At 42.4% G+C, this 14,522-nt stretch overlaps 1 protein-coding gene across 1 annotated transcript in view; it reads left to right on the forward strand.

The window, feature by feature from the left end:
- Positions 1-14,522, forward strand: part of LOC141728527 (sulfotransferase 1B1-like) — a 33,837-nt gene that overhangs the window by 14,912 nt on the left and 4,403 nt on the right. The gene's annotated exons all lie outside the window — the stretch shown is intronic.

Here is a 14,522-nt window from a genome sequence, read left to right on the forward strand (position 1 = left end):
TCCAACCACCATACGATTACTCTACGAGTCATTGTAGCAGCCTTTACAGTGACACTGATGAGTGATGAGCATTTTGTTTTGTGGTGAGATCTATAGCTGCACCCATTTCCTGAAGAAGATGTCCACTAATGATATTTACAAATACTCAACAGCCTTTTTCCAGCTGTCACCTGCAAGGAAATTCTTCTTTTCTTTCTAGACGAATCCTGTCTGTGTAGCTGCTTTCTAATTATTTAGTATGCAGATTATTTTTTCTTCAAAAATGTTTCCAATCAGTCAACATCTTCACAGAAAATATCACTAGCAAAAACAGGGATATAACAGAAGTCTAACAAACAAGATCATCCATGAATTCGGCACAAATTTTATCAAAGCTAGAGAAAGGAAAAAGAAGGGGAATATGGATCAGTGTTTGTAGGGCTCTTCATCTCTCTGAATGCAAAATACCAAGATGGATTTTGGATATGGTCAGAAATTAAGAGGCAAGATTCAGTCAGAGGCACTGCTTTTTATAGGATCACAGAGCAGCCCAGGTTGCAAGAGACCTTGAGAAATCATCTGGCACAACCTTTCATGGGAAAGGAAGCCTGGATGAGGCTAAATATCTAAATATCATATCTTGAAATCTCCAGTGATGAGGATTCTACCTCATTTCTGTAGGCATTGTTCCAGCAAATGGTTGTTCTTGCTGTGAAGAACTTACTTCATTTATCAAGATTAAACCTCTCCTGTTGCAACTTGACCTCACTGCCTCCTTTCTTCTGCATGTGTTTTCTGCTGAATAGGGAGCCAATATCCTCTTTGCAGCTGCCCTTTAAGCACTGGAAACTGTAATGTGGGTGTCCCTGAGCCTTCTCAACTTTGTGGTCCTGCCTTGGAACCTCTCTGCTTTCTTTGTGTCATTCTTGAAAATGCTTCTATTAAGACAGTGGTGTTCTCAAGAGTGATGGTGTGAGACATTGCTCTACCTAGATCTCTTTTACTGCCATTGGGATTTCCCTCACTAAACACAGTATTTTAGATTTTTCAAGGCACCTCTTCTGGAAAACAAAAAAAAGTCAAAATAAGGTTCTGCAAGTATAGTTGGATTAAAACCAGGAAAAGTCCCAGCCAACTCATTGATCCATCAACTGAGCAGCTAAGGTGTAAAAATAAAAGATGGAGTGTGAAAGAATGAAATACTGAAAGATTTTTTGCTTCATTCTTCTAAAGTTGGTTGGTTCTGCTTGGACATACATGGACATGCAGTGTTTTGGAAAGAAATTGGAATGCTAGAAGTAACAACACTTCGAATATTTAGAAAAGAAATGAATGGATTCAAAAGCAGAGCAGCAGAAAGTCCTGTGGCAAGGCGTCTTTGAACGACTGCAAATTATCTGTAAGAACCAGAAAGGTACCAGAGGAGAACTCCATAACAGCAGCGTTTAAAAACTTGAGATGGAAGAATCAGAATAGAACAGACACTTTAACTTGATACAGGGAAATGTAGTAGCAAAAATGACAAAGCAACTGACCATGGAACATTTTGAAAAAAATGAAATAGTAAATAAAAATTATGATAAAGAATTTGGTGGTCCTCCTTAAGATAACTTACCTCTTGAAAGAGCCACTGACAGAAAATAAAAGAGATGACAGCATTGGGGAGGACCTGAAATTATGTGAATTAAGAGACACAAATTGATGTGGAGATGGCAATGTACAAATGTGGGTATAGAAACGAGAATACTGGAAGTAGACTTAGAAATTCATGCAACAGCAATACAAGGCATTCAGAAGCAATGACAAGAGCAGCAATACTTTCAGGAATACCCACTTGTTCCCATGGATATGATGAACTTGGTTGCAATTGTTTGCTTTATGATCACACTGCATATACTGGTTATTAGTAAAACTGGGAGGGCAATTAAAACAATCTCCTTTAGTGGTGAGTTCTGATCACATTCAATCTTGTTTTTAACACTGATATTATGACTAATATCATACACTAATCTAATATCATACACTGTATCATAAATGACTGACTTTTAAATCTGGGGATCAGAATAGAGGGCTGAAAATACTAGGAAAAAAGGCAAAACAATTTGAAATGTAACTCATTGACAAGATTAGGGAACCCAATGTTTAGTAATGGTAAGTGTAAAACTCTCTATTTAGAAAAGTGAAGCCAAATGAGCAGGTACTTGATGGGGGTAAATCAGTCAGGCAGCAACTGGCATAAGAACACCTGAGGAATCACTTAGCAAGGACTAACATGATGACAGTGCCAGAAAAAAAAGGCTCAGATCTTATTCTGGTCTTGCTGATCTGGTTGAAAACCTGACTTTGTTCTGATTTTGCATTTTATCCTCTCCTGTGTCATCCCAAGGCTTGAATTCAGTCCCTTTGTACCCTTAACAATCTCACTCTGAAGGACAGAGCTATTCAGAGCAGTAACACCTCATGTGCTTTTGCTCCATTAGAGATACTCAGTGGGCCCTTGCATTCAGGGCGGGAAGGAGATGGAAGAAGGGAAGATGGAAAAGGCAAGGATGCCAAAATGAATGTAGGCAAGGAAAGTGGATGAATGAGTGACATTTTGAGGGAGTGAAAAGTAAGCAGAGATGAGGCCAATGAGTGTGAGAATCAATTCAGAAAAACCTGGGAATCTGTTTAGAATGTTAGACATAATTGACTGACACAGTAACAATGACTCTCAAAATTTACTACTTCAAGGTTCTTACCAGGTGTCAAAAGAAAAAGAGCCTTTTCTTTTTGGTCTAGTCTCTTTTGTTGCCTTGATGCCTCCCCATGGTTTTGCATGGGAAATATTTATGGAAGTGATGCAAACTTCTAGCCACTAGAAAGCTGGACACTCCTCTGTGAAAAACGCATGTTAAAGTAGAAAGCCAGGAACTTCCTCTTTCTCTTCTGGCCAGCAAAGAGGGAACACGCCCTGTCCCCCCGTCTTGGCCAGGCTGGGCTGGTTGGCCGTGGGGCTGGGCCTGCTCTCCCTCAGGGACAACTGCCGGCCTTCCCCCCTATCAGATGCCAGGCAGGGGAGGGGGTGCCGTGGGCCAGGCCAGGGCTGCCATTTCAGGGCCGTGCTGATCCCGCAGGCCCTGCGGGGAGCAGCCCCTGGCCAAGCCAGCTCGGCCAAAATTCTACCATTGCAACCACCAGGCAGTCGTGGTAGACTTTTGAGCAAAATTCTCCCCTTTCCACCCCTTCCTCCCCTGGCACGCTGCTGTTGAGTTCTGGCCTGGCTGATTTGATCCTAGCCTTCCCCCCAGCTGCAGTTCCCACTGTCTGTAGCACTCATCCCGACCATCAGGGTCAGGTTGATCATCTGCAGGCCCCAGGTGAGATATTAACTCTTTCAGTGCTTCAATCCTGCCTCAAGAGAGAGAAAGGAACAAGAGACAACCATGTAAAGAAGCAGCATGAAGTCATCGAGGTTAATGAAGGAGTAGTCAAGTTCCACATTGGAGAGATGAGGATTTGTCTTAATCTTGGGGCTGAAATCCTCTGGAAAAGCTGAGGAAAAAGACTCTTTTTCCCTATAATGCATTAAGGTATGGGGAGATGAAAGTGTTCAAATTGTGGATACTGAGCAAAGGCCTCCATGCTAATGTAAGCAGATGTTAAAGTAGCTGTCATTCTATGAGAAGTTTGAGGAGAGAAGGGTGATTCTGTGCCCCCAGGAAGAGAAGACAACCTCTGTTCCCAGAGATGAAGATGATTTAAGAGTCAGATAATGAGAACTTTTCCCTTGGAACAGCTCATCTTTAAAACAGTACCCCATAAGTTGACATGGCCCATAAACACAGCTGTGGAAAAAGCTTGTGGAAAATAAAAGGGACTTCATGATTGCCGATTTCCCTGGGCGGCTCCTATTCATGACAAAATTGAGAGCCACAAGAGAACTGGTTTTTTTTTCTTGTGGAGAAGTCTCCATAACATTGACAAGAGGGGGTTCTCTCCCTAAGTGAACTTAGGAAATACTATTCTAGAGTGGCAAATTGGGTGAAATTTTAGTTCTGCTTCTTTCATTGTCAGTGGGAAAGAACAGGTTGTGGATGGAGGAGAAGTGTTCTGAAGGTTTAGTTCTGATTCTTATTACTCCTTCTTTTAGTTATTGTTAATAAAATTTTCTTTATACCCTTTAATGTTTTGAGCCTGCTTTGCCTTTCTCCTAATCCTACCTCACAGCAGGGAGTTCACTGGTGAGTGGCCAGCAGCAAACCTGCCACATGCCTAAACAGAGAAATTTTCACTGAAAATTATGTTTATATTGTATTTTTATCTATTTCCTTTAAAGAGAATGAACAAGCCAGAAAAATTATATTAACCCATTGTCATGGTTTGACCAGGAAGGCGTGGGAATTCTGGGAAGCTGTGGTCAAACCAATGAAGGTTTTGGGTTTGAGACTGGCGTCTGGTGTGGCCAGTGGGGTTTGGACACACCTCCGAGAATACACAGGGGTTAAAAGCAAGGCACTGCCCTTGGCACTTCCTCTTTCGGACACCGCGGCGAGGAGTTCAGATCTCTCTCCCCCGCCCAGCCTGTTGCTGCTGGGCGGGGGAGGGGCCGGCCATGCGGTAGGCCCAGGGCCTGGACAGAGATGGGGTTGAGGGGGCTTCGGGGGGGCTTCGAGGATGGAAGGGTGGAAGGTCCCAGAGAGTCAGCCCTCGGGCAGCCAGCCCCCCCCCCAGGAGAGCAGGCCACTGAAGGAGAAGGATGGAGGAAGACTGCCCGGCCGGAGCGGCAGCGTGTGGGCAGCGTGCGTGGGAGTCACTCCGGGACCGACAGCAGAGACTGAAAACTTTTAACCCTTTCTTGCATGATTGGGGCCTTGCAAAAATGCTAATCCTCCTCGAAGCTGAATAAGAAGGGAGATAAGAGATGAGATGTGGAGATGATTGGATGGGGAGAGATGATTTGGAGTGGCCTTTTGGCTGGACTTTTCTCGTGGCTATGGACTCAGTTGTTCCTGTGACACAGACTGCATTTAGGGGGAGGCAGTGCCTCAAAACCAGGAAGGTTCTTCGTGAGGACCCCCCGGCCCCAGGGGGTTGGAAAAATATGGGGGGGACAGATGTCCCAAAAGCAGAGACTGTGCCTTTTTGGAGTGAGACAAGGCATCCTTGAAAGACAACCCTAAAAGCAGCTCTGGTCCATGCCGTCAGTGGTGAGAGCACTGGGCATGGAAGGAACATGTCACAAGCGGCAAAAGGACTTTTTTTTCCCGGGCGGTGCCGAAGTGACAAGGAAGCATCCGAGGTTTCAGTGTGTTTCCAGGAGAAGCCTATGGAATGAGAAGGACTCCTTTCCTCTTCATGAACTGATGTTTGAGTATACTAAAGTGTCGTACCGGGTGTTTTGGGAGAATGTATTGGATTGAGAAAGTCAGGGAGTGGGGAGGAGGAAAGTGGCTTTTTTGTAAGGTTTTCAATTTTTTTTTTCTTTCTTTTCCTTATAGTCTTTCTCTATTTTCCTGTAGTTTAAGTAATAAAGTGGTCTTTATGTTTAAGTTAGAGCCTGTTTTGCTTATTCCTGGTCACATCTCACAGCAGACACCAGGGTGAGGCATTTTCATGGGGGGCACTGGCTCTGTGCCAGGCTCAAACCATGACACCCATCTTCCACCTTATATCTTTTCCCCAGTCCATTTCCTAGAGTAAAGTTAGGCTGAGTCTTCCATTCAGGTGCATCTTCTCTTTATGGTGTACTGCAAATGCTCCTGATGACAGCATTTCCATCCAAGGCAGATCTTCCTGTGGCTAACTGAGCAGCTCAGAGTTGTCCCTGAGGAGCACCCAAGACACTTTGGCTGCTGAACAGACAGTGCTGGGACTGGGACTTGGATTGCTGGCATCCTCAGGATCCCTGGTTGCCCTGAGCCTCTCTAGAGAGACAGGGCTGCTCTGCCCCCCCTTGTGTGCAGCTCCTGACAGACAGACAGACATGTGGCTGTGGCAGCACTGGAGACCTGCTGTAGTGTGTTCTTAAGTTTTTAGTTTGCTCCCCCATTTTTTGTATTGCATCCCCCTGTTTTCTGTAAATGGTTCCTCCCTTTCCCAGTATTTCCCGCCACTGCTACCCTGTCAGCTAAGTTTCTATGGTAACTTGCTATTCATAGTTGCCGATATGTAATTGCTCCTCCCCTGGTTTCCCTTATAAGTGAAAGTTGTCTCCTCCCTGGGCCCAGTCAATGACCCCCTTCTCCTCCCAGGTTTCGAGAACCTTCTTCTCTCTGGGGGTTATGGTTGGCTGCCGCCCCGGGGCCCCTCCTTTGCTTAATATTAGTTGGTTATTTAGGTATGTCAATTATGTTTAGGATCTCCAAATATGTATTATTATTGCTTAGCTGGGTTTCCCTAAGTTTTCCCCCCTTTTTCCCTTAAAACCCTGTCTCGCCCCCTGTTCGGGGCCATTTGCTGGTGGTGCCCATCCCCGTTGGTGCTTCTGTAATAAACTGACAGCCTACCTCCAGCAAGTGGTCACCTCCTTATTCGTCTCGCAGTGCGCTGCTCCGAGCTATCACCCAGTCCAGCCCGAGGCCAAGACGCCGAGGGGGGCTGCCCTCAGATGCGCGGGGGCGTTGGCCTTCACCCCTCACTAACTAGCCGGATCTAGGGCCGCATACACCCACGCGCAGAGACCCTGCTCATGAGCAGAGAGCAGAGTCTGAGGGCTGAAGGAGCTGGAGGCACCTGTGTCCGCAGTGGCCCAGGGGACAGGTTGCTACATTTCATGTTGAGGTATTTTAGTGATCTGGCTCCCTCAGGATTCAGGCAGCTGGCTCCAAAGAAAATTTCTTTGGCAGCTGGCCTAAAGCATAAAAAAATGATAATTTTTTGATGCCCTTACTCTTTAGTACTGGAAAGCAGGTGGAAATTTTCCTCTGCAATTCAGATTTACCACATGGACAAAGAGATGAAAAGAATAACTAAAACAAAGCTTCCAGAAAGCATAATATATGAACAGTGTCTTCAACTTTTAAGAGTAAAATAGTAGTGATAGAGAAAGTATAATTTCCAATAAAATGGTCTATTTTAATGGTTCTGCATTTTGGGAGACCAGACAAATAATTACAAAATTATTCTTTGTAAGTAATTTTAAGCAATTTCTCGAGTATTGCAGATACGATTTTCATTTGCTAATGTCTCATGTTTAATTACTCTTGTGTCTAACATCCATTTATGAAGAAAGAGACAAGATTGTGATAAGAGGATTTGATATATGGGTAGTGAATGAGACCCATAGTGTATTCAAGGGCACGAAAGAGAATGAAAAGCCCCTTCACAGGATAATTCACCTTACTTTGCCTGTTCTCTGTAGGGATGACCAGTGGAGATAAACATTTCACCATCTCAGCACTCCTTACCTTCTAAAAAGGTGTCCCCCAGAACACAACTAACTGCCCCAGAAGGAACAATTTCAGCCAAAGACTAAATTATGGATATGAGGAGAGACAAATGAAAGGCAAGAAGTAGAATTTGATTCACACTATTCCTATAAAACTTCACATGCAAGTGTCCCTCCTGTCAGATTTAATTACAAAAAATTCTCAGATGTGAGTATTTGATCCTGAGAAATCTGGTTTGGGTGATACCTGTCCTCAGGTCTGGAAATTGCCTTACAGTGACTGGATGCAGGACAGAGCCATTGCCTGTAAGGAACCTTTATCCTGGGATGTGTATCCATTTCTGGAGTACTGTGTGGTAACCAATAAGTAGGGAAGTTGAAAGGAGTTTGAAAGAGCAATAGAGGTCTGCCTCTGCTTCTGCCAAGGGATGAGATGTGACCCTGAAGCCAGCAGGGTAGCACTCCACAGTATCTGCTCAACAGCTCTGCCCCTTTGACCTTGGGCACACCCAAGGGGTTGATTATTCACCAGGGCTGTGATTTACTCTCAGCTGGCAACTCCCAGCTCAACTCAGTGGCCCCACAGGGCCACTCACTCTTTCACCTGCAATGGGATGGGGGAGGGAAACAGAGTGAGAGGAGTCATGGTTGAAATAAAGACAATTAAATACCTCAAGCAAGAGCTATGTGTGCAAGCAAAGCAAAGTAAGGAATTCATTCTATCGTACTGGCAGTCAAATGTTCAGCTGTGTCCAGGGCTCCATCACCCATGACAGTGACATGGTAAGACAAGTGCCTTAGCTCTCAGCATCTCTCTTTCCTTCTTCTTCCCTCACATTTTATTGCTGAGCATGACTCCATGTGGGATAGAATAATCCTTGGGACAGTTGGGGTCAGGTGTCCCATCTGTGTCCCCTTTTAATTTCTTGTGCACCTTCAAGCTACTCTCTGGCAGCTCAGTGTGAGAATCAGAGGAAGCCCTGACACTGTGTAATTACTGCCTAGCAATGACTAAAATATCTCTGTGTTACCAACATTGTTTTCAGCACAAATTCAACACATAGCTCCATACCAGCTACTATGGGGAAAATTAATTCCATTGCTGTGAAAACCAGCGCACACTCTTGTTAAAAGATTAAAGTACAACATTGAACCAAACTGATTCACTTGAAACCAGTTAGACAGGACCTACATCTGCCAGGTGTACATGAAAAAGTGAAGTGTAATGGATGTCCTACTGATGTCTTTATCCTTTCAGGAACCAATTGGCTTGTACAAATGGTGAAGGAGTTGGCAGATGCCAAATATACAGAAGAAGAAATGAAAGAGAGAATAAATGCTGAAAAGAAGCTAGAGACAATTCAGCATCTAGAATCTGGGGATCCTGAGATATATGAGATAAGCAGGGAAATTCTGGGTAGAAGTAAGAGCAAGGTATGCTTGTGTAGATAATCTGTAGTGGAGTAATCTGATATTATGTCAAGCTTTGGTCTGATCAGGGAAGGTGACTAGCATGAAATAGACTCTAGTATTCTAGAGGAAAAGAAACGATGAAGGAGGATCTGTGATAAATAGGTATGATTCATGCTGATAAAATTGAAAGAGTAATCAATATTGGTACCGTAATTAATATTTGGGGATAAATAGTTAATAGTTGTAGTGCCAACAAAGAAAGTAAGAGGAGGGGCTCCATCCCCCTCCCGAAAGATGTTCTCAAGGACCACAGGAAAAGGCTGAAGATGCAGTTGCTAAAAATGAGCAAAACCTGGTTGGGTCCCAGAAAATGCTAATTATAAAGGATTTATTGCTTTGATATGTAGATGTAGTGATATGTTACTCTTGGCTTACATTGTACTGGCTTGGTGTGCATGTGTAACCCAAAGGTGAATTAAAGGACACAGAGGAAGACTCCGAAATCTTCATCAGATGACCCCCAAAAGACTTGTGTGACCACTGAACTGAGTGGTGGAACATGCACGGTAAAGGTGGTGATGAGGGCGGAGGTAGAAATATGATGAAACAAAAATGGGAGAGATGGTGTTAACAAATGGCATATGAGGAAGAATCTTCACTTGGCAAGCCTGTACGCGATGTGGCAAAGGTCCAAGAGCCCTGCAATCCGTACCCTGCAGTTATCTTTTGCTTATGCGCTATTATTGGAACCAAATTATCCCTTATTTATATATCTTCTAAGCTATGAAATTAAAATTTCTGCTATCTCAAATATTGTTTTGTTTTTTTTTTTTTTTTTTAATGATGGGATAATTGGGCAAAAATAACAGATCCTAGAAAAGTTTATAACACATTAGTTCTCTGGCCCAAAGGGCCTTTTAGAGAAGTTAAGAAAATCCACCCTGATCTGGTACTGAGGATTAGTTATTTTTCATCTCCGTTTCAGTACCATCTATATTGTAAAGGCAACATTAGTAGTATCATGCAGGCTGGTACATAATTTGTTTCCTGGCTGTTGCTTCATACCTGTCACGTAATCCTGGCATCATAGGTCATGTGCAATCATGAAGGATTGTTCCTCTGCATTTCTTTATGTGCCTGTGCCCCCAGACAGCAGCCCCTGCCAGTCTTCAGAAGTTCTCCCGCACTGATCATTTTGATGGCCCATCTTCCCACCAGGACACTGGGTCTGAAGCTCTCCTGGAACAGCCATAGAAGGGTCCTGGACAGGGTGCAGTCCCTTTATTAAGTGTCCTTAATTTTAATCCCACTCTGCCTGAGCTCCTCTGAGCTTGTGGAGACGAGCCTTGGATGAGCTGATGCCATGGGAGTATGTGGGCAGGGTACTGTTTTGATTCCCCCTTCATTGCTCTGCTGTGCTCCTTTGTGAGTGTGCAGACAGCTTTGGCCTCATAACCTAAGCCATCCTCAACCCCTGGGCTCAGTTTGAAGGCTTTGATTCTCCTCTGATCAGATCCACACTAACTTATGCAAAGGGGAGAATGACACATATGACATTTCCATTTTAGAGCAAATCCTACTTTATGCCCAGCTTCTCATGGGCTCAATCACAGAAGCTCAGGGCATCTGACGACCCTTGCAGGCTTTTCTTTGCTGTTATTGTTGTTGCTGTTGTTGTTGTTGTTGCAGATGAATGATCAGGGGCATTTTAAGGTACCTTCTTGAAGGCATCAATCATAATGGAACTACCTAAACACGGAGTAGGTTATTTTTGAGCACTAATGTATGGAAGCCTTCTCTAGAGTTTTACTGAGATAAATGCCGATCATAGAAATAAATATAAAAGCATACCTCTTCTTATTTAGCACATGAGAGTGCATGTTTTGAAACTTTCATTCTTTGAAGCTGTTTCATTTAACAGGGAATGGATCTGCATGAGCAGAACTGTGCACCATGTAAGGGCCAGCTGGCACTGTTCTGTAGCTGTCACAGAAATGTCTCCAGCCTCCTTCTGCAAAGCTCCATAACCAGGTCTGGTCAGTGTGGGAAGTCAGAAACTTTCAGAGTAACGGAGGTGGCTTGAATTACAAATACCATTAATCTGGAGATAATAAAATCATTTTATCTGTTTTTCATTTGCTTTTAATCTCTGTATGTTTTAAAGCTGCTTTATAGAAATTTTGAATCAAGTGATGCTTTCTTGTCAGTCTGTGGGTTCACTATTTAACAGGATCACTGCTGGGTCTTATATCACATAGGAGGGGCTAGGCACTTCTCCTCCTGTCTCTCAGCTCAGGTGCCATGGCAGATGTCTCTATCAAAGGCTCACACTATGAAATCTGGATCCTGACTTTTTTTTTGTCAAGTAGTATAATTGCCCTCAAAATCCCTCCTCATGACTTATGAGTTCTAATTTTATTTTTCTCCACAAATACAGGGTTTGGCTTTTTTTTTTCCTCTAGTTCCTAAGGATAAAATATGCTTCCCAGGAAATAATTGGCCCGACTGCCCTTTCTTGCAAAAATACACTGGAAATTCTCGGGAAGTTGCTCTGGAATATGTTTTTCATTTTGAAAACCCTACTCCAATGGTAAGCTATTACATCCCATGATGCTAATAATTTACAGGTCATTTTCCCTCTTTTTCCAACCTTAGAAATGACTGTACCAAATAATTCTTTTGCCAGCAGGTAAAAATACTAAATAAAAACATTTATTATCTTTAGTCCATGACAATTTATTTTCAAGGGAAGATAGGGAAGAAAAATTAAGTAAGCTGTTTTTTGTTTCGCTAGGGTGGCTGGTTTCACATCACGAATCAGCAAAATTACTACTTCATAGGGCAGCAATTTTTAGCTGATGCCAATGAAATAAATGGCGCACGTGATGCCAACTTTGTGCCCTTTGGCACTCGTCATTGATCAGATGGACCAGGCCATGTGATATCCACTGGTTTCAGATTATGCCTGTACATAGGTAGTCTTTCTATGCTGACAGTGTTTTACAGAAAGCAGGGGGGTGAAGGGAAAAGCAAAGGATTTTGTATAGACTGGAAAAAGTAGATGTAAAAATGTAGGGCTAGATCATCCCATGGGCACAGCATTATGGCTCAGGGACCAGGGAGAGCCCTGGATCTCCCTTGAATCCCTTGGGGAGAGCAAATGGCAAATGCATGCTGGTATGTCATTACTGGTCTGATTCCTTCCAGTGCCCAACAGGCAGCAGTCAAGAGATGGAGATAAGAAAGGATGGCATGTAAATTCTTGGGGGAAAACTATTTTCTCATTTTTTGTGACATATCTATCCTTTTACTAAAGACTTAAATATTGAACCTGAGCCTAAAGCCAGTTCCTTTACTGGGGTCACTGCAGTCAGCAGCTCGTCATGTGAAGTGCCTGATAAACACTATTCACTGTAGCTCAAGTTCTATTTTCACCACCTCCCTAAGCACTGATCAGTTGTCAAACAGTGATTGAGCTCATTAAAGAAATATAGAAATGAGTAATTTTTGTGTTACCACCAGGAAAACAGACCTCTGTAGTGCAGTCTGATGAGTGGCCCAAGAGTGCCTGTGCCCCTGTGCCCCCCCTGGGCTCCAGCGGCAGGGAGCCGCCGGTCACACTCACAGGAGTGTCCTCAGCTCAGTCTCTAGTGCACTGAACATCTTCTCTCCCAATCCCAACACATTTTATCTAACTTTGGGGAGATCGATGGCTGATATAATAAAGAAAAAAAGGAAATCCCAGCTGTAAGTACTGGAAAGAGATGAACTGTGTTGAGGATTTCGATCATGACTTTTCAATTCTAATCTGCAATTCATATAGCTCTATTTTGTTACATTCAGTTTATAAAATCAGTGTTGTAGACACAGAATTATTGGCATGATATTTTAAAATTATCTAAGTCATTTTAGTAGAATGCAATTGCATATGGCTGCTTATCTGGTTTGTTTATGTTCAACTTCTATTGATTTCAAAGGTCTGTGACTGGAGCTGCATATATCTTCACAGGTTCAAGAAAAGGTAAATTATTGTTCGTAGGGTCAAGATAAAAAAAGAACAACACACCAAGCATTTATTAAAGGACAATCTGTGGGTTTCTCCTTCTACACAGCATTTCATATTGTGACAGAGCCTGTGTGTGAGAGAGAAGAAGAATGGAGAAATCCATGAACACATCTGATGATTTCAGAGATAAGGCAATGATAGCTGCCAGCTCCAAGCATCGTGATGAACTGCTTTTTTCTTATAAGGGAATTCTGTACCCTACTACTATTTGCTATCCGGAAACATTCAAAGCCTTGGAGTCCTTTGAAGCCAGAAGGGATGATGTAATTTTGGCAGGATATCCTAAATCCGGTGAATATATTTTTTTTTTTTCATAAATAGATTCTGTAACAGCAAGTAACAAGGTTTGGACCAAATATAGGCAGTATATATGATTTATAGCTACAAAATATGATATATTACGCTAAATAATTGTATTTAGAATGTTTAACAAATTTTGTAAAACTGATTTCATTCTCAAAAAGCACCAGAATTTCTTTATGAATATTAGATATGGGAAATTTTCTAAAAAACTGTGAAAAATATTCTGATTTTCTTTTCTATAGCATCTAAAGGTTTTTGTTGTCTTTGCTTTTCATAGTCATGAAGTTAAATGCACAAATTGGAGAGAATCAAAACACAGTTTTTTACACCAGCGGTAACTAGGTCTCCTCATATTCCACGATCTGCTCCCACATGTATATTTATAAAGTTAAGAGCTTTATGTTTTTACAATGTAGCCTTTGATACCTTCAAATGGCATATTCAATATTAATTTGTTTAATTGCCATAGATGTCAGAAATAGCTATCAAAAATATTTTTGTAGTCCTTGAAGTGATTACACTGTTCTTTAAGTGTTGGGAAATCAAGAGGTCATCTTTGCTAGGGTTGCAAGTTTACCCTACCTATGGCTCCTTCTGCCTCAGAGAAATGGTCCACATCAAGCCAAAGGTTTGGATTTGTTGTGTCTCATATACACTTTAATCTTGCTGTTTCCTTCTTCCAGCAATTGGTTCACAGTGCCTTATAGTGGATATTCACAAATGACAGGATTATGAAGGCTTTGCTTTTTCTTTGAACTTTCTTTTTGAAGAAATGGAATGCACTTGTTAAGATTGCAGTGAGAAAGATGTAGGGACCCAGTCTCCAGAAGTCAGGATATAGTAAATCAGAGATGGGAGATGTATGCAGGCTCTTTGTTATCTTTTGAAGAAACAGATAACAAGCATGTCTAGGAAATATCTCTTCAGAGAGGTTTTTCCTATTGTTAAAGAAAATGTGTGCACAATTTTTTGATCTAGTTCTTCTCCTGTTTTGAGTATTGTGACCCATCTTTCTTCCAAAGATAATCCAGCACAGCAGAAAACACTTCATGTATTAGCTTTAAAGTACAGGTTCATCACCCCAGTCTCCCTTATATGTGTCACAATAAAATTTATTACATTAAGGCAGGTTTTCCTAGTTGAATCTCTGTGGTTCTTCTCCCTGATTAGTCAGTTTACAGTATACAAGTTAATTGATGGCGTACTGAAGTGTTCAAGGTGGAGAAATATGTCCTTATGAGGAGCAAAGGTAGGATCCTGGGTGGTGATTGACCAGACAGTCAGCTGTGATTGTATAACATAAAAGGAGACCAGGTAACTCAGCTGGTAGTACTAGCACCTCTTGACTTCCCTGGTAAATCCATTTCTGTCCATTCTAAAAGTTTTACAAGC

This window comes from Zonotrichia albicollis, chromosome 3 (genome assembly GCF_047830755.1).
Source record: "Zonotrichia albicollis isolate bZonAlb1 chromosome 3, bZonAlb1.hap1, whole genome shotgun sequence".
NCBI classification, from domain to species: domain Eukaryota; kingdom Metazoa; phylum Chordata; class Aves; order Passeriformes; family Passerellidae; genus Zonotrichia; species Zonotrichia albicollis.